The following is a 21,872-nucleotide window of genomic DNA, read 5'->3' as shown; positions in this document are numbered from 1 at the left end:
GCACAATGAATTCATTGTCCGGGGCGGGAACATTTTCTTCAGCAGTGTCCTCAGGTTGAGGAATTTCATCAGCTGGTATTTCTTGCTCAGGTTGAGCTTCAGGCTGAGGAATTTCTGCTTCCTCCTCAGCTTGAGGAGTTTGGTCAGCCTGTTCAGTGGGAGGAGCCTGCTCAGACTGGACATATTCTTCAACTTGTTTTTCATCAGCTGACTTTGTGGCAGAAGCAGATTCATCAGCTGCTGCAGCTAAAGCTTGAGTAGTCTCTTTCTGAGGAATATGAGATTGAGGACTGTCGTCAATCTGTATTTCCTCATCAGTATGCTCCTCAGAGGCAGCATCCTTCATTTCCTCATCTGCCGTTGTAGTTTGGTCACCAATGACGACCATTTCATATGAAGGTGCAACATTTAGAGGCACCGGGTCCAGAGGGGCAGATTCTTCAGTTTCCTTGAGACGTTTTGCCTCAATCTTTTCTTCTGCTGAGGAAGCTTTTCTCTTCTTCGCTTCCTTCTCAGCAGCTCTTGTCTTTTTCGTGTCTGATGCAGACGGGATTAACTTCTTCACCTTTGAAGCTTTTGGTGAAGGTGTTTTCTCGACAGATTCTTCAGCTGGCAGTGAGGAACCAACTGGAACAGAGTCATCAGCCTGCTTTGGTGAAGCAGCTGGATCGGTAGCAGTTTCATCAGGAGCAGTTTCATCAGAACCAGCTGGAACAGAGTCATCAGCCTGCTTTGGTGAAGCAGCTGGATCGGCACCAATGCTTCAGGCGTCAGCTTGAGGACATTTTGCCTCAGGAATTTCTCCTTTCTGGCCTTTGCAATCTTTGTCTGCTTGGCCTTCTATTCCTTCCACTTGGCTTCATTTATGAAGGTAGCCACCATGTGGCTGACGCCAGGAGGAAGTTTCAAATCATCAATGGGTGTTTGGGTCTTCATACCACACATTGATGAAGTCCAGGAGGACCTTGGGGTCCATGGCCAGAGGAATAGCACTGCCTGATGCTTGTGCTACCCGTTCTTGCTTGTTTCTGATGATGGCTTGCAAAGTTTCATCATCATACTCATCACTTCCCTCTGATGCAGACGGGACTGCGATGATTTCGCTGGGGCTGGGCAAAGGTGCAGGTTCAGTAGTTGTCAAAGTCTTCATAAGGGGAGTTGAAGACTTTGTCTCCGAGCTAGTTGCAGCTGGGAGTGAGGAGCTGGAGCTGGCAGTCGTAGTCTTCACGACTTTCTTCTGTACTGGTTTTGGAGGTGGAGCTGAGGACTTTGGTGTAGATGAGATGGGTGCTGAGGGTTTTGGCGCTGATGGTTTTGGAGTTGAGGGTTTTAGAGCTGAGGGTTTTGTGACAGAACCCTGTCCAGACTTCTCTTGAGGCTTTGGAGCCTTTGGTTTTGATGGTGCAGACTGCTTTTGAGGAATCTCTGAGCCTGAGGTTTCTGCTGCTGAGGAATGAGCAGCACCGGAGGCAACAGCCGAGGATTCATGAAATTTCTTCACTCCTGTTTCGGCTTGCTTCTTGAGCTTGGCCAGATGCCTTTCTTTTTCATCTGGGTAGTCATCAAGTGTCATAAGACTTGAGGGATGAGCTACTTGATGATCCTCAAGCGGAGCCCTTCTGCCAGGAGGCTTCAAAGCGAATTTCTTCGCATATTTTGGGGTCACAAACCTGTACTCCTTCCACTCCTTTGCCCATCTGCGTTCAATTTTCTGCAGCCTAATCTTTCTTTTAGGCATTGTCTCAGGTTCATCATCAGGCGTGCACTAGTCCATGTATATGTCATCAGGAATATCAACAGCTGTGTTCTGCACCAATTTCTTTCCTCCCTTCTGTTTCCTTTCTTCCTCCATTTTCTTCAGACGAGGAATTTGCTAATGATTTTGAACTCTTGAAGATTCTGATGAGCCTTGAAGAGTTTCTTCCAGAAATTCTGGAAATGAGTTAATGTGATGAGAACCGAGAGATTCATCAGCTGACATGTGTGTACCTGTGAACAGAGTATAGTTGCGAGGAATTTGGAGAGGTCATATGTGTTCTCAGATTTGAAGAAAATGAAAAAGTTTGACAGTTTGAGGAATATAACCAGTGGTTGAGGAATTTGCTTCAGCATACTGTTCTTGGGTTCCAGAGTTGTACAGATCCGAAAATTCGCACAATTGAGGAATCTCGTGAAAATCTTAGATGCTTAGCTACTTCATCAATGATTGTGGTGATGGATAGTGTTTGAGGAGTCATGTGCGCATCGTATCTTGAGGAAAAACAGATTTCACATGGGAGAGGTAAAATTTCAGATCTAATCTGCTGTAAAAATGGGATATATTTACCCTGGAAGGTGCGAACGAAGAACACAAAAAGGTGGCGTTGGAGAGGCTCTTCGGTCAAGTGTCCAATGCACCCTAACTTGGCAGCAGAGGACGTCTACGGCGGCAGCGGACGTAGATGATCCGACTCCGGCGTGATCCTGGCAGCGAAAAGGTTGAGGCAGTGAAGCTCTTCCTTGCCAGCGACAAGACAACCAGCGGTGGCGCTAGGGTTCGATGGAGAGTGTGATGTTACGAGAGCGATGAGGCGAAGAAGAAGATACTGAAGGGGTTAAGGACATATTTATAGCCCGAAAGTTACTGTTTGGCGCAAAAGTTTCGGACCGAATAGCCCTTGCCTCTACGTCTCCGCAGGACACGTGTAGCTCCCGTACGATGCGGTGGAGATAGTGGAGATCGTGGTTAGCCGATCGTGGGAAGTGGGGTTTCAGTTACTGTTCCTTTGAAGAAAACAATTTTTGAGGATTTGAGGATTTTTGTTACAAAATCATCAGCTGACAAGGATGCAGTGAGGATTTTGAACAAAGTTTCAAGTAGAACGCATATGAAGAATTGAATAGACTGGGTAAGTATAGCATAGAGGGAAAGTAGGGTCCGATCACATTCACTTAGCAGAAACATCAACTTGAAGAAATAGCAATAAGTGAATGCTGTTGAGGACTAGAAATCACATTCTACCTAGGCAAATGAAAGTCATCAAGTGTTTTTGAAGATTTTGCAATAGATCATCACAATGAAGAATAACTGTTTTGAAGAAAAATGCATTGTGAGGAAATTGATCATTTGAAGAAAATCAACTTGAGGAATTTCACATTGGGCGGTGGCGTTACCCACCATATAAGAATGTTGATTACACACGCCGCGTACAATTGTCGTAGGGCCCTGAGAATCAATTTCTTCACTAATTTCTTCACATTCAAAGTGACTTTCTTCATTGGTTGAAGAAAATTGTTTCATCATGTGTTGCACATCTAAGTCATCAACTTTGCATAAGTGTTAGGATGTGTGCATGTTTTTACAAAAGATTTGAAGACTCTGAGATATTTAGCTCACACCGCAACTTGCAAAACCTTGTCTCATCCAAGGGCTTAGTGAAGATATCAGCCAGTTGATCATGAGTCTTCACATGGTCGATGAGGATATTGCCCTTGAGGACATGGTCCCGAAGAAAATGGTGACGAATCTGGATGTGCTTGGTCTTCGAGTGCTGTACTGGGTTATATGCAATCTTGATAGCACTCTGATTGTCACCGTAGAGAGGCACATTCTTCATGTTGATGCCATAGTCCTTGAGGGTTTGCTTCATCCATAGTAATTGAGCACAACAAGAACCAGCAGCAATGTACTCAGCTTCGGCAGTGGAGAGTGATACGCAGTTTTGCTTCTTTGAGGACCAGCAAACTAGTGATCTTCCGAGGAAATGGCATGTGCCAGATGTTGACTTGCGATCCACACGGTCACCAGCATAGTCTGAATCAGAATACCCTACCAGATGAAGATTGGAGCCCTTGGGATACCACAATCCTAGTGTTGGTGTGTGAGCTAAGTATCGAAGAATATGTTTCACAGCCTTATGGTGTGATTCCTTCGGTTTTGCTTGAAAACGTGCACACATGCAAACACTAAGCATTATATCTGGCCTAGATGCACGTAGATACAATAAAGAGCCAATCATAGAATGGTATACCTGCTGATCGAAATCTTTACCATTTTCATCAGTGCCGAGGTGACCGTTGGTAGGCATTGGAGTCTTGGCACCTTTGCATTCATGCATGTCGAATTTCCTCACAACATCCTTGAGGTATTTCTCCTGTGATATGAAGATTCCATTGTTTTGTTGACGAATTTGAAGACCTAAGAAGAATTTCAGCTCCCCCATCATGGACATCTGATATTCTTCACTCATCATATAGGCAAATTCATCACTGTATCTTTTGTCAGTACAACCAAATATGATGTCATCAACATATATTTGACATACAAACAACTCATTATCATAAGATTTTGTGAAAAGAGTTGGATCGAGTGAACCAGGTTTGAAGCCTTTCTTCATGAGGAATTCCTTCAATGTATCATACCATGCCCGAGGGTCTTTCTTGAGGCCATACAAAGCCTTTTTGAGTCTCAAGACCTTGTCTGGATTCTTTGGATCCTCAAAACCTGGGGGCTGAGCAACATATACTTCTTCCTGAAGCTTACCATTGAGGAATGCAATTTTCACATCCATTTGATATAAGATGATGCTATGATGATTAGAATAAGCAAGTAGAATTCGAATAGCTTCAAGTCTAGCAACAGGTGCAAAAGTTTCATCGAAATCTATTCCTTCAACCTGGGTGTAGCCTTGGGCTACAAGTCGTGCCTTGTTCCTCACCACTTGACCGTCCTCATCTTGCTTATTTCGGAAAATCCACTTGGTGTCGATGATGTTATGCTTGCGAGGATCTGGTTGTTTGACGAGCTCCCATACGTCATTCAGCTTGAATTGAAGAAGTTCGTCTTGCATGGCTTGGATCCACTCCGGTTCCAGAAAAGCCTCAGCTACTTTTGAGGGTTCTGTGATAGATACAAAAGAAAAATGCCCACAAAAGTTAACTAAGTGTGAAGCTTTTGAGCGAGTGAGAGGACCTGGCGCGTTGATGTCGTTGAGGATTTTGTCAAGTTCAACTTCATTTGCAATCCTCGGATGAGCTGGTTGAGGATTTTGTCTGGGCTGAGGAAGTGGTGTTGTTGCAATTTCCTCAGGAGCATCTTCTTGGTTTTCAGCAGCGATGGGGATTGTTTCTTCACCAATTTCCTCAGTGGGGACAATGTCTTCAGTAGACTTAAGCTTTATTGCTTCCTCAGGAGACAACTTATCTGGATCAGAAGGCAATTGCTCTCTTTGCGAGCCATTAGTTTCATCGAACCGCACATCTACAGTCTCAACAACTTTGTTGTGATAGTTGTTGAAGACTCTGTAGGTGTGTGAGTCCTTTCCATAACCGAGCATAAAACCTTCATGTGCATTAGGTGCAAATTTTGAGCTATGATGAGGATCTCTAATCCAGCATTTTGCACCGAAGACTTTGAAATAACTTACATTGGGTTTCTTGTCAGTGAGGAGTTCATATGAGGTTTTCTTGAGGAATTTGTGAAGATATACCCTGTTGATGATATGACATGCAGTGTTGATTGCTTCAGGCCAGAAGAGACGAGAGTCTGATATTCTTCGAGCATAGTTCTTGCCATTTCAACTAGAGTCCTGTTCTTTCTTTCGACGACACCATTCTGCTGAGGAGTATAAGGAGCAGACAATTCGTGAGTAATACCAAGTTCATCAAGATAATCATCAAGACCAGTGTTTTTGAACTCGGTTCCATTATCACTCCTGATATGTTTGATCTTGATGCCGAAGTTCGTCGAGGCCCTTGAAGAAAATCGTTTGAAGATTTCCTGCACTTCAGTTTTATACACTATAATATGCACCCAAGTGTATCTGGAATAATCATCAACTATGACAAAGCCATATAGAGATGCTGCATTGGTTAGTGTTGCATAGTGAGTAGGTCCAAATAAATCCATATGAAGCAATTCAAATGGACGTGTAGTGGTCATGATGGTTTTGGAGGGATGCTTGGATCTGGTCATTTTCCCAGATTCACAAGCACCGCAGAGATGATCCTTGAGGAATTTGACTGATTCGATGCCAATGACATGCTTCTTCTTTGCAATTGTGTGCAAATTCCTCATACCTGCATGACCTAGTCTTCGGTGCCACAGCCATCCTTCTGAGGTTTTTGCTAGTAAGCAAGTGGCTGGTTGAGGACCTGTAGAGAAATCAATAATGTACAAATCCCCTCTTCTTACACCTTCGAAGACTTTGGATCTATCAGATTCCATGATGACTACACATCTATATCTACCAAAGATAACAATCATATCAAGATCACAAAGCATTGAGACTGACATAAGGTTAAAACCAAGGGATTCAACAAGCATCACTTTGTCCATATGCCTATCCTTGGAAATATCCACTTTGCCAAGTCCCAATACCTTGCTTTTACCTTTATCAGCATATGTGATTTGCTTCAGAGGTGATGGAGTTAGTGGCATATTCATCAGTAAGCTTTTATCACCAGTCATGTGATGTGTGCAGCCACTATCGAGAACCCACTCAGTATTTTTGGGTTTGTCATCCTGCAGATGAATTAGTACAGCTTACCATCTCATATACTTCAGATTTGAAGAATATGATACTAATTTCATGAGATCAGTAATTTCATCATAACAGAAATGTAAGGACGTGTGAAATATTTCTATTTCATCAATCATTAGCTTGCGTCCTATCAAGCATTTCCTCAGGTCTCCAGCAAATTCTTCAGATGATGATTTTCATCTGGAGACCTGACCTGCAGAAGTGATTAGTTTGATTTCTTCACCACCCACATCTGAAGGGGTGGCAAAGCGTTCATCATCCTGCGAGCACCATATGAGAAAGGTGGCATTGAAGCTAATGCACTTCTCTTAACAGTAAGGGGGTTAAAGTACTCATATGAGTATGCAGAGAACTGGTTTGATGATTTATGAACATAATGATTTGAGAAGTAGCGCTCATAATCATATTCCTTGTAGTTTCCTTGCATGTTAGACGCATAAGCACGGGTACGAGCATAGTTTTGACCAGTTGAGGATTTTGATCCTCTTGAAGACTTTGGTCCTCCTGAGGAATTTGATCTGGGGTTCAGATTCTTCAGAGGTGATGTCATGAGGACATTCACTTGAAGATTTTCAAGACAGCTTTTGGGAACCCAGATTTTCCTCAGAGGAGGGCCATTCCTGCAGTTAGTTCCAACATATCGAGCAAATACTTCACCAGATTGATTTTTGAACAGTTTATAGTTGGAATCAAATGACTTATCCGAGGAATAGGATAATTCACATGAGAAGCCAGTTAGATTAGATGGATCAAAAGGAGGCCCAGTAGAAGCAACCCATGAGGTTTTGGGATACTGCTCAGGTTTCCAATAAGATCCATCAGCATTCAATTTCCTCTCAAAGGCAATTCCTTCTTTCCTCGGGTTCCTGTTCAAGATCTGCTTTTTGAGCACATCACAAAGGATTTGATGTCCTTTGAAGCTTTTGTACATGCCTGTCACGTACAATTCCTTCAACCCTGCATTTTCATCAGTGACATTTGTGTTTTCCTCAAGTGAGGAAATAGACACAACAGGTGCAGTTGAAGAATTTGTAGCAATGGTAGCATTTGAAGATTCTGGTGAAGAATTAGCAGTTTCACGATCAATGCATTTAAGGCATGGAGGAATAAATTCAACTTGACTAGCGCTGATCTGTTGAGCTAGTAATGAATCATTTTCCGTGCGAAGATCATCATGAGACATCCTCAGCTTCTCAAGATCAAGCTTCCCTTGAAGAAATTCGTAGGAAAGCTTCTCATGATCAGTGAGGAGTGTATCATAACAATCCTGAAGAATATCAAATCTAGACTGAAGATTTTTCATGTCATCAGCGAGGATTTGATTAAGATTCATTTCATCATTCAACAGATCATCACTTTTGTCTAGCAGTTTTTGAAGCTTTCCCAAAGCAGTTTGTTGTTTAGTGGCAATGATGGCAAGTTTACTGTAGCTGGTTCTTTTGTAATCATCATGTTCACAGTCACTTGAATCATAGGAGGAGGCATTATGTGATACCTTTGAACCTTTTGCCATGAAGCAATAGGTTGGAGCGAAGTCATCAGCATAGTCGTCAGTATGGATGGTGCACTCATTTTCTTCAAGATTGAAGATTGACTTGCTGACGAAATTGGTAGCTAGTGCAATACTAGCCTGTCCGGATTCTGAATCTTCTCCAGACCCTTCTTCATCATCACATTCTTCTGATTCTACCTCGGAATCCATTTCCTTGCCAATAAGTGCCCGAGCCTTTCTGAAGCTAGTCTTCTTGTGTGAGGAGGACTTTGAAGATGAGGATTTTGAAGATTTCTTCTTCTTCTTTGAGTCATCAGAACTGTCATCCTTGTATTTCTTCTTCTTTGATTCCTTTCCCCAGCGAGGACAATCAGCAATGTAATGTCCTGATTTCTTGCACTTGTGACAGGTCCGTTTCTTGTAGTCCTCAGATGCAGATTCTGATTTCCTCATGTCTCTTCTTGATGATTTACCGAACTGGCCTCGTCGTGTAAATCTCTGGAATTTCCTCACAAGCATTGCAAGTTCCTGACCAAATTCTTCAGGGTCACAACTGATGTCATCTGTGTCTTCTTCTTCAGATGAGGAAATTGCTCTTGCCTTCAGTGCACGTGGTCTGGAATAGCTTTGTCCATATAGATCTCTCTTTTCTTCTAGCTGGAATTCATGAGTATTTAGCCTTTCGAGGATATCAGCAGGATCTAACATCTTGTAGTCTGGTCTTTCTTGAATCATCAGCAGTGTCAAATGAATCTTTCGAGGATAGTGTCAAATGAATCTTTCGAGGATAGTGTCAAATGAAGAATCCAAAGATCTCATCAGTTTCTTCACAACTTCGTGATTAGTGATGTCTCGAGCTCCCGGTGCTTGCAGTTCATTTGATATGTCAGGGAGGCGATCAAAGGTGTCTTGGCAGCTTTCATTGTCATGTCTCTTGAAGCGATTGAAGAGATTGCGAAGAATATCAACACGAGAGTCACGTTGGGTTGATACTCCTTCATTTACCTTGCACAGTCTCTCCCAGATCAGTGTTGCAGAGCCTAAGGCACTTACTCTTCCAAACTGGCCAGGGCTCAGATGACCACAGATGATGTTCTTCGCTTGAGAATCAAGTTGCTTGAATTTCTTCACATCAGCTGCAGTGACACTAGCAGAAATGATGGGGACACCATTTTCCACAATATACCACAGATCATTGTCTATAGCTTGCAGATGCATTTGCATTTTCTTCTTCCAGAAGGGAAAGTTCTTTCCCTCGTAGGTAGGACATGCTGCAGTCACCTTAAACATGCCTGCAGTCGACATAACTAAAACTCCAGGTGGTTAAACCAAAATCACACAGAACAAGGGAGTACCTTGCTCTGATACCAATTGAAAGTGCGTTATATCGACTAGAGGGGGGGTGAATAGGAGATTTTTAGAATTTCATCGCTGAGGAAATTCCTTTTGAGGAAATTCCTCACTGATGACTAACTTACAGCGGAAACGGTTACGGATCAGACGTGCAAACTTTCACAATAGCAGTATTATAGAGTGAAGAATGTGAAAACAGATTGCACAATAAGCAGGCACGCAGAAAACAGATGATGATTAACTATAGTGAAGAATTTGGGGTTGAGGAAATTTAGAGAATGTCTTCAGCAAATTCTTCAAACAGTCACAGTGAAAGTCATCAACACATAATACAGAGAAAATAAAGAGTTGAGGAATTAGATCCCGATTCTTGGTGAAGACTGTTGTTGATGACCCAGTTCCAACTGCTGTGACAGTTGTACATCTGGTTTGGAGCGGCTTGGTATTGAAACCAAAGGACACCCAGTCCCGGGACACACAGTCCCTACCGTATTCTCCTTGAGCTAAGGACACACAGTCCTCGCCCAACACTCGTGGTAAGTATTCAGGGCAGACTTCCAAACCCTCACAAACTCGGTCACCCGGCGATCCACAGTTGACTACTGGATTGCTCTAGACCATGACGCCTAACCGTCTGGAGGATGCACAGTCCTCAAAGGTAAAAGGCTTCAGTCCCACACAGGAACAACTTCTTCAGTGATGCTCAATCACTAGGTTTGGTTTGTGGTTTCGGTGGGTGGTGTATTTCCTCACTGATGATTTACTCTCGTAGGCTCTGAGGAATTTGGGTTGCTCTTATGACAAGTGTCAGTTTTTAACGGAGCAGCCAACCAGCTAGTGGTTGTGGGCGGCGGCTATTTATAGCTTGGGAGCATCCCGACATGATTTGACATTAATGCCCTTAAATAATATGACCGTTGGAGTGGATAAGATCAGTGACTTGGCGTGGCTTATCGAAACGGTCGGGACCCTCAACTGTGAGAGTCCTCATGTCACTCATATTCCTCACTTGAGGCTTTTGGTAGGATTTGGCATGGGTTGAGCATCATGAGGAAATCCATTCCATAGTGTTACTTTGACCCCCTTTAACAGTACGGTGTTCCTATTCATCAAACGCGAAGAAGGTAAAACAGAAAACGTAAATCTTCACGCTTCAATTTCTTCAAAATGATTTTCTTCAGGAACCACCGATCTTCTCAATATCAATATCTTCATGAGGAATATCAATTTCATCGCAGATTCCTCGTGATTCATTTCTTCAGCTTCAGACCAATTTCTTCAACTGAAGACATATATTTTTAGGGGTCGATATTCTTCAAATATCTCAAACTCCTCAATGACTTATAGATCCTGTGTACACTTATAAACACATTAGATACTTAACCTATAAGTCTTCAAACCACCAAAATCACTAAGGGGCACTAGATGCACTTACAGCACCAATATCATGAACATGTGTAACACTACGATCGAGATTCAATAATCCATTGAAGGTGATTATTCAAGAAAATAGAGTAACCATTATTCTCTTTAAATGAATAATCGTATTGCAATAAACACGATCCAATCATGTTCATGCTTAACGCAAGCACCAAATAACAATTATTTTGGTTTAACACCAATCCCGATGGTAGAGGGAGCGTGCGACGTTTGATCATATCAACCTTGGAAACACTTCCAACACGTATCGTCACCTCGCCTTTAGCTAGTCTCCGTTTATGCCGTAGCTTTCATTTCGTGTTACTAATCACTTAGCAACCGAACCGGTATCCAATACCCTCGTGCTAGTAGGAGTACTAGTAAAGTACACATCAACATCATGTATATCAAATATACTTCTTTCGACTTTTGCCAGCCTTCTTATCTACCATGTATCTAGAGTTGCTCCGCCTCAGTGACTGTTCCCCTCATTACAGAACCACTTAGTCTCGGGTTTGGGTTTAATCTTGGGTCTCTTCATTAGTGCAGCAATTGTTTTGCCGTTTCACGAAGTATCCCTTCTAGCCCTTGCCTTTCTTGAAACTGAGTGGTTTTACTAACCATCAACTATTGATGCTCCTTCTTGATTTCTACTTTCGTAGTGTCAAACATCGCGAATCGCTCAAGGATCATTGTATCTATCCTTGATATGTCATAGTTCATCACAAAGCTCTCACAGCTTGGTGGCAGTGACTTTGGAGAACCATCACTATCTCATCTGGAAGATTAACTCCCACTTGATTCAAGCAATTGTCGTACTCAGACAATCTGAGCACACGCTCAACGATTGAGCTTTTCTCCTTTACTTTGTGGACAAAGAATCTTGTCAGAGGTATCGTACCTCTTAACAAGGGCACAAGCATGAAATCACAATTTCATCTCTTTAGAACATCACTTATGTTCCATGACGTTTCAAAACGTCTTCGGCGCCTTGCTTCTAAGCCATTAAGTATTTTGCACTGAACTATCGTGTAGTCATCAAAAACGTGTATGTCGGATGTTCACAGCATCCATAGACGACGCTCGAGGTGCAGCACACCGAGTGGTGCATTAAGGACATAAGCCTTCTGCGCAACATCGAGGACAATCCTGTGCAAATTTTTCTACTATCAACATTCAACTAAATTTTCTCTAGGAACATATAAAAACAGTAGAGCTATAGCGCAAGCTACATCGTAATTCGCAAAGACCATTAGACTATGTTCATGACAATTAGTTCAATTAATCATATTACTTAAGAACTCCCACTCAAAAAGTACATCTCTCTAGTCAGTACATGATCCAAATCCACTATCTCAAGTCCGATCATCACGTGAGTCGAGAATAGTTTCAGTGGTAAGCATCTCTATGCTAATCATATCAACTATACGATTCATGCTCGACCTTTCGGTCTCATGTGTTCCGAGGACATGTCTGCACATGCTAGGCTTGTCAAGCTTAACCCGAGTGTTCCGCGTGTGCAACTGTTTTGCACCCGTTGTATGTGAACGTTGAGTCTATCACACCCGATCATCACGTGGTGTCTCGAAACGATGAACTGTAGCAACGGTGCACAGTCGGGGAGAACACAATTTCATCTTGAAATTTTAGTGAGAGATCACCTCATAATGCTACCGTCGTTCTAAGAAAGATAAGGTGCATACAGGATTAACATCACATGCAATTCATAAGTGACATGATATGGCCATCATCATGTGCTTCTTGATCTCCATCACCAAAGCACCGGCACGATCTTCTTGTCACCGACATCACACCATGATCTCCATCATCATGATCTCCATCAACGTGTGGCCATCGGGGTTGTCGTGCTACTAATGCTATTACTACTAAAGCTACGTCCTAGCAATATAGTAAACGCATCTGCAAGCACAAATGTTAGTTTAAAGACAACCCTATGGCTGCTGCCGGTTGCCGTACCATCGACGTGCAAGTTGATATTAACTATTACAACATGATCATCTCATACATCCAATATATCACATCACATCGTTGGCCATATCACATCACAAGCATACCCTGCAAAAACAAGTTAGACGTCCTCTAATTGTGGTTGCATGTTTTACGTGGTGACCATGGGTATCCAGTAGGATCGCATCTTACTTACGCAAACACCACAACGGAGATATATGAATTTCTATTTAACCTCATCCAAGGACCACCTCGGTCAAATCCGATTCAACTAAAGTTGGAGAAACCGACACTCGCCGGTCATCTTTGAGCAACGGAGTTACTCGTAGCGATGAAACCAGTCTCTCGTAAGCGTACGAGTAATGTCGGTCCGAGCCGCTTCGATCCAACAATACCGCGGGATCAAGAAAAGACTAAGGAGGGCAGCAAAACGCACATCACCGCCCACAGAAACTTTTGTGTTCTACTCGAGAAGACATCTACGCATGAACCTAGCTCATGATGCCACTGTTGGGGAACGTCGCATGGGAAACAAAAATTTTCCTACGCGCACGAAGACCTATCATGGTGATGTCCATCAACGAGAGGGGATATTCGATCTACGTACCCTTGTAGATCGCACAGCAGAAGCGTTAGTGAACGCGGTTGATGTAGTGGAAGGTCCTCACGTCCCTCGATCCGCCCCGCGAACCGTCCCGCGATCAGTCCCACGATCTAGTGCCGAACGGACGGCACCTCCGCGTTTAGCACCCATACAGCTCGACGATGATCTCGGCCTTCTTGATCAAGCAAGAGAGACGGAGAGGTAGATGAGTTCTCCGACAGCGTGACGGCGCTCCGGAGGTTGGTGGTGATCTCATCTCAGCAGGGCTCCGCCCGAGCTCCGCAGAAACGCGATCTAGAGGTAAAACCGTGGAGATGTGTGGTCGGGCTGCCGTGGCAAAGTTGTCTCAAATCATCCCAAAAACCTCTGTATATATAGGGGAAGAGGGAGAGCCTTGACTTGGGGTCCGAGGACCCCCAAGGGGGTCGGCCGAGCCAAGGGGGGGAGTCCTCCCCTTCCAAACCGAATCCAACTAGGTTTGGAAGGAGGAGTCCTTCCCCTTTTTCCCACCTCCTCTTTTTTTTCTTTTCTCTTTGATTTTCTTCCTATGGCGCATAGGGCCTTCTTGAGCTGTCCCACCAGCCCACTAAGGGCTGGTACACCACCCCCAAGGCCTATGGGCTTCCCCGGGGTGGGTTGCCCCCCCCCCCCCCCCCCGTGAACACCCGGAACCCATACGTCATTCCCGGTACATTCCCGATAACTCCGAAAACCTTCCGGCAATCAAATGAGGTCATCCTATATATCAATCTTCGTCTCCGGACCATTCCGGAAACCCTCGTGACGTCTGTGATCTCATCCGGGACTCCGAACAACATTTGCTAACCAACCATATAACTCAAATACGCATAAACAACGTCAAACCTTAAGTGTGCAGACCCTGCGGGTTCGAGAACTATGCAGACATGACCCGAGTGACTCCTCGGTCAATATCCAATAGCGGGACCTGGATGCCCATATTGGATCCCACATATTCTACGAAGATCTTATCGTTTGAACCTCAGTGCCAAGGATTCATATAATCCCGTATGTCATTCCCTTTGTCCTTCGGTATGTTACTTGCCCGAGATTCAATCGTCAGTATCCGCATACCTATTTCAATCTCGTTTACCGGCAAGTCTCTTTACTCGTTCCGTAATACAAGATCCCGCAACTTACACTAAGTCACTTTGCTTGCAAGGCTTGTGTGTGATGTTGTATTACCGAGTGGGCCCCGAGATACCTCTCCGTCACACGGAGTGACAAATCCCAGTCTCGATCCATACTAACTCAACGAACACCTTCGGAGATACCTATAAAGCATCTTTATAGTCACCCAGTTACGTTGCGACGTTTGATACACACAAAGCATTCCTCCGTTGTCAGTGAGTTATATGATCTCATGGTCATAGGAACAAATACTTGACACGCAGAAAACAGTAGCAACAAAATGACACGATCAACATGCTACGTCTATTAGTTTGGGTCTAGTCCATCACATGATTCTCCTAATGATGTGATCCCGTTATCAAGTGACAACACTTGCCTATGGTCAGGAAACCTTGACCATCTTTGATCAACGAGCTAGTCAACTAGAGGCTTACCAGGGATAGTGTTTTGTCTATGTATCCACACAAGTATTGTGTTTCCAATCAATAAAATTATAGCATGGATAATAAACGATTATCATGAACAAAGAAATATCATAATAACTAATTATTATTGCCTCTAGGGCATATTTCCAACAATTTCCCCACTTGATGATTTTCGCTCAAAGACTCTGAGGAATTTGGGTTGCTCTAAATGACTAGTGTCAGTTTCTCTCGGAGCAGCCAACCAGATAGTGGTTGTGGGGGCCGACTATTTATAGCCTAGGAGCATCCCGACATGATTTGACACAAATGCCCTTTAATAATAATAGACCATTGGGAGGATAAGATCTAGGGCAGGTGGCGTGTGGCGCGGCAACGGTCAGAACTTTCAACTGTGAAAGTCCTCATGTCTCTCATGTTTCTCACTTTGAGTATTTGGTAGTTGTAGGTTTGGGTTGAGCATCATGAGGAAATTCATTCCATAGTTTTACCTCAACCCCCTTTAACAATACGGTGTTCCTATGACTCAAGTATGAAGAAAATGAAACAGAAAGAGTGAATCTTCAAGCTTCAAAGTCTTCACTGTATTTTCTTTGGGACATACCGAATTCCTTATCTTCAATATCTTCATGAGGAATATCAATTTCTTTGCAATTTCTTTGCGATCAAAGTCTTTAAGGAATGACCAAAGTCTTCACCTGAAGACATTCATTTTTAGGGCTCGATATTCATCGAATAACTCAAACTCCTCAGCGACTTATACACCTTGTGTACACTTACAAACATATCAGTCTCTTAACCTATAAGTCTTTAAACCACCAAAATCACTAAGGGGCACTAGATGCACTTACAATCTCCCCCTTTTTGGCGGGTGATGACAAATAGGTTAAGTTTTCAACACGGATAATAATATGAAAGGTAAGTACTGAGTTTGAGGAATTTGATTGCAAGATACAGAGAAACTCCTCGTGAAGATGGACATGTTTTGTAGAATTTGCTTTGAACAGCAAATGCACATTGATGATATATATCATGGAGATCTCCCCCTGTATCTTGTAATTCATGCATGCATTTGACATATAGTATGAGGAATTTGAAGTGCATGATGAAAAATTGCGTCTGACGTATTTCAACTTGAAATGCATGATGAAAAATGCATGATGAAAAAATTGCAAATCTTAGTCCACTATTCTACACATCTCCAAATGCCCTGAAAAGTTACGTGGAATTTTTTGGGATTATATAAAAAATACTGGGCGAAAGAAGTACCAGAGGGGGCCTACCAGGGCGCCACAAGCCCTGCCACCGCCACCCCCTGGTGGCGGAGGGCAAGCTTGTGGGCTCCCTGACGGCCCACTAGCCCCCTCTTTTTCTATATTAAGGGTTTCGTTCCAGAAAAATCAATCGGGAGCTTTTTCGTGGTTTCGCCGCTGCCACGAGGCGGAACTTGAGCAGATCCAATCTACAGCTCCGGCAGGACGATCCTGCTGGGGAAACTTCCCTCCCGGAGGGGGAAATCGTCGCCATCTTCATCACCAACACTCCTCTCGTCGGAGGGGAGGCATCTTCATCAACATCTTCATCAGCACCATCTCCTCTCCAATCCCTAGTTCATCTCTTGTAACCAATCTCCGTCTCACAACTCTGATTGGTACTTGTAAGGTTGCTAGTAGTGTTGATTACTCTTTGTAGTTGATGCTAGTTGGATTACTTGGTGCAAGAGTTTATGTTTAGATCCTTGATGCTATTCATTACACCTCTGATCATGATTATGATTATGCTTTGTGAGTAGTTACTTTTGTTCCTGAGGACATGGGATAAGTCATGCTGATAATAGTCATGTGAATTTGATATTCGTTCGGTATTTTGATATGTTGTATGTTGTCTTTTCCTCTAGTGGTGTTATGTGAACGTCAACTACATAACACTTCACCATATTTGGGCCTAGAGGAAGGCATTGGGGAGTAGTAACTAGATGATAGGTTGCTGGAGTGACAGAAGCTTAAACCCCAGTCTGTGCGTTGCTTCGTAAGGGGCTGATTTGGATCCACTAGTTTAATGCTATGGTTAGACATTGTCTTAATTCTTCTTTCGTAGTTGCGGATGCTTGTGAGAGGGGTTAATCATAAGTGGGATGCTTGTCCAAGTAAGGGCAGTACCCAAGCGCCAGTCCACCCACATATCAAACTATCAAAGTAACGAACGCGAATCATATGAACATGATGAAACTAGCATGACAGAAATTCCCGTGTGTCCTCGGGAGCATTTTTCCTCGTGTAAGACTTTGTTTAGGCTTGTCCCTTGCTACAAAAGGGATTGGGCCACTTTCTACACCGTTGCTACTACTTGTTACTTGTTACTCTTTGGTTGCTACGTTTCACCTCGCTACACCATCACTTGTTACCGCTACTTTCAGTGCTTGTAGTTATTACCTTGTTGAAAACTGTTTATCAGAGCCTTCTGCTCCTCATTGGGTTTGACACTTTTACTTATTGAAAGGACAACGATTGATCCCCTATACTTGTGGGTCATCAAGACTCTTTTCTGGCACCGTTGCCGGGGAGTGAAGCGCCTTTGGTAAGTGGAAATTGGTAAGGAAACATTTTTATACTGTGCTGAAATTTATTGTCACTTGTCACTATGGAAACTGTTCCTTTGAGGAGTTTGTTCGGGGTATCTTCACCACGAATGGAAGCACGAGGAGTTGTTCCTCAACCTGAGGTACCTACTGAAAATATCTTTTATGAAATTCCATCGGGTATGCTTGAGACACTACTTTTGGGATGATCCCCACCTTTATAAGGAAGGAGTAGATGGTGTTATTAGACGTTGTGTGCCTGAACATGAGCAGGGACAGATCTTGCAGAAGTGTCATTCCGAAGCCTACGGAGGACACCACTCTGGAGATAGAACTGCCCATAAGGTATTGCAATCAGGTTTCTATTGACCCACTCTCTTCAAGGATGCCAGTAAGTTTGTCTTGTCTTGTGACGAATGCCAAAGAATAGGGAACATCAGTAAGCGTCAGGAAATGCCTATGAACTATTCACTTGTCATTGAACCATTTGATGTCTGGGCTTTGATTATATGGGACCCTTCCCGAGTTCAAATGGGTACACTCACATCTTAGTTGTTGTGGACTACGTCAATAAGTGGGTAGAAGCTATCCCCACTAAAAATGTTGATCACCACACCTCTATAAAGATGCTTCAAGAAGTCATTTTCCCAAGGTTTGGAGTCCCTAGATATCTGATGACTGATGGCGTTTCACACTTTATTCATGGTGTTTTCCGCAAGATGCTCGCTAAGTATGATGTCAACCATAGAGTTGCATCTCCTTATCATCCTCAGTCTAGTGGTCAAGTGGAGTTGAGTAATAGGGAGATCAAGTTGATCCTACAAAATACCATCAATAGATCTCGAAAGAATTGGTCTAGCAAACTTGATGATGCACTATGGGATTATAGGACTTCTTATAAGAATCCCATGAGCATGTCACCGTATAAAATGGTTTACGGTAAGGCCTTTCATTTACCTCTTGAGCTGGAACACAAAGCTTATTGGGCAATCAAAGAGCTCAACTTTGATTTCAAAATTGCCGGTGAGAAGCGGTTGTTTGATATCAGCTTGTTAGATGAATGGAGGGCCCAGGCATATGAGAATGCCAAGTTGTTCAAGGAAAAGGTTAAGAGATGACACGATAAATGAATACAGAAACGAGAGTTCAATGTAGGTGATTATGTCGTGCTATACAATTCTTGTTTGAGATTCTTTGCAGGTAAGCTTCTCTCTAAATGGGAAGGTCCTTATGTTATCGAGGAAGTATATCGTTCCGGTGCCATCAAAATCAATAACACGGAAGGAAATTTTCCTAGAGTGGTAAATGGGCAAAGAATCAAGCATTACATCTCTGGTACTCCCATAAATGTTGAGACCAATAACATCAATGTCATAACTCTAGAGGAATACATAAGGGATGTTTATCAGCCTGTTTCAGACCCTGAAAACGAAGAGGTATCTGTTTCGGTAAAAATTGGACTCCAATGCTTTCCCAATAGGAAATTTCCTCCGTTTTGGAATTTTTGGAAAATTAGAAAAATAAAAAGCAGTCCGGAGAGCGCACGAGGCGGCCACAAGCTTGGACGCCGCCACCTACCCCCCTGGCGACGGAGGGAGGGCTTGTGGGCACCTAGTGTGCCTCCCGGACTCCTTTCTCTTGTGGAACACTCCTTCTGGTCCAGAAATACATCAATATATACTCGCCCGAAGGTTTTGATCTCCGTATCGCGCAGTCTTCCTCTGTTTTTGTTTCGAGCCTGTTTCTGTGGCAGATTTAGTTCATCATGACTTCCCCAAATGCTCCTAAGGACAAGATCTTTGAGAAGGTCATCAATCCCTACCTCACGGAAGTGCTGAAACACCCTCAATCTATCAAGATGAGTGAGGGGATGTTGCACATCCGTGATGTTGAGGGGCCTAAGAAGACCGAAAGCATGGAGACGAGGCTCGAAGCAATGGAGCAACAAGTCTTCAAGTGCCAGGGGATGGTGGAGCGTGGACTCAACGCCAACCACATGATGATCACGGAGTTCACTAGCAATCACAAGATGGATGCCATTGACATTGGGAAACACCTCTCTAGGCTCTATGACAGGGTTGATCAACTTTAGGGCCAGATCTATGACCTGCAGAACCAAAACTATGAGTATGAGTACAGATTTAAAATCAATAAGGTTGGCTACAGATTTGAGGATTCCGGCGACTCGTTCATCCTGCCATGATGGAGCACCTACGCCTTGGAAGACAGAGGATCAGACTACTCCAACAACTCCAGCACCATCACCGCCAAAGGAAGACAACTAAGCATTGGTATGGGCAACTCCCTTGGCTTCTTCCAAGCTTGGGGGAGTTGCCCCCGTATCGTATCACCTTTATATCTTTTGCTTTTACCTTTGTTTTAGTTCTATCCTTTTCAGTTTTTATTTCTTCTCCTAGAGGAATAAGTCTTTAGTATTTAGTTTGAGTCTTTTGCTTTTGTCTCTCCCCCGATGTATTCGACCTTACGAGCTATATAATAAAGAGTATCTTAGTCAAGGGCTTTGCTTTGTTCCATGATCAAAAGTATGAAAAGAACGATAGCATGAAAGATCATGAGACGATCTTATGGAAAGTGATAACTTCACATATGACGTGTATGATGATTGAAACTTGTTGAGAATAAATCAACATAGACCGCACTCATTGTTGCAATTAATAAGAAGTAATAAGGAAAGAGAGTTTCACATATAAATATATCATCTTAGACACTTTGTACAATTGTGAGCACTCACCAAACTATTACATGCTTAGGAGTAGATGTTGGACAAGGAAGACGACATAATGAATTGTGTTTGCTTGGTTACGAACAATTTTATATGATTAGAGATCCCTTAGCATGTGACGATTGCTTCCACCTCATATTAGCCAAAACTCCCGCACCAAGTAGAGATACTACTTGTGCATCCATAAACCTTCAACCCAGTTTTGCCATGAGAGTCCACCATACCTACCTATGGATTGAATAAGATCCTTCAAGTAAGTTGTCATCGGTGCAAGCAATAAAAATTGCTCTCTAATATGTATGATCTATTAGTGTGTGGAAAATAAGCTTTGTACGAACCTGTGATGAGGAAGACATAAAAGCGACAGACTGCACAATAAAGTTCTTTATCATAGGAGGCAATATAAAGTGACGTTCCTCCGCACTAAGAGGACATGCATTCAAACGTCAAAAGCGCATGACAACCTCTGCTTCCCTCTACGAAGGGCCTCTCTTGTACCTTTACTTTTTCCCTTGTAAGAGTCATGGTGATCTTCACCAATTCCCTATTTTTGCCTTTGTCTTGGCTACCGTCACATTCCTGGGAAAGATCTATATTCATATATCAACTTGGAGTTGAGTACTCATGCTTTATTATTGTTGACTTTGCCCTTGAGGTAAATAGTTGGGAGGCAAAACTATAAGCCCCCATCTTCCTCTGTGTCCCGCTGAAACTTTGAAACCATGAGTACCACGTGAGTTGTAACAATTGTGGAAAACAAAAGAGATCATTGAGTATGTGGATTTGCCTTACAAGCTCTTATTTGACTCTTTCTGATGTTGTGATAAATTGCAATTGCTTCAATGACTTTGGACTGTTGTTGGTTACTTCTCGGTAAGGTTTTTGCTTCATGCTTTGCTTTGTGAAGGAATTGTTACTTTCCCATAAGAATCTTTATGATGTATTGTTGTTCTATATGTGATCATGATGCCCTCATGTCCGTATTATGTTTTATTGACACCTTCGTCCCTAAACATGTGGACATGTTTATGGAACTTGGTTTTCGCTTGAGGACAAGCGAGGTCTAAGCTTGGGGGAGTTGATACGTCCATTTTGCATCATGCTTTAATGTTGATATTTATTGCTTTATGGGCTGTTATATTACTTTGTGGTACCATATTTATGCCTTTTCTCTCTTATTTTGCAAGGTTTATTTGAAGAGGGAGAATTCAGGCAGCTGGAATTCTCGACTTGAAAAGGAGCAAATCTGAGTCCACTATTATGCACATCTCCAAATGCCTGAAAAGTTACGTGGAAATTTTTGGGATTATATAAAAAATATTGGGCGAAAGAAGTACCGGAGGGGGGCTACCAGGGCGCCACAAGCCCTGCCACCGCCACCCCCTGGTGGCGGAGGGCAAGCTTGTGGGCTCCCTAACGGCCCACTAGCCCACCCTCTTTTGCTATATTAAGGGTTTCAAGAAAAAAACTCAATCGAGAGCTTTTTCGTGGTTTCTCCGCCGCCACGAGGCGGAACTTGAGCAGATCCAATCTAGAGCTCCGGCACGACGATCCTGCCGAGGAAACTTCCCTCCCGGAGGGGGAAATCGTCGCCATCTTCATCACCAACACTCCTCTCGTCGG

Source organism: Hordeum vulgare, chromosome 6H (assembly GCF_904849725.1).
Source record: "Hordeum vulgare subsp. vulgare chromosome 6H, MorexV3_pseudomolecules_assembly, whole genome shotgun sequence".
Lineage (NCBI taxonomy): Eukaryota > Viridiplantae > Streptophyta > Magnoliopsida > Poales > Poaceae > Hordeum > Hordeum vulgare.
The sequence above is the reverse complement of the archived record's forward strand: the minus strand, read 5'-3'. Positions refer to the sequence as shown.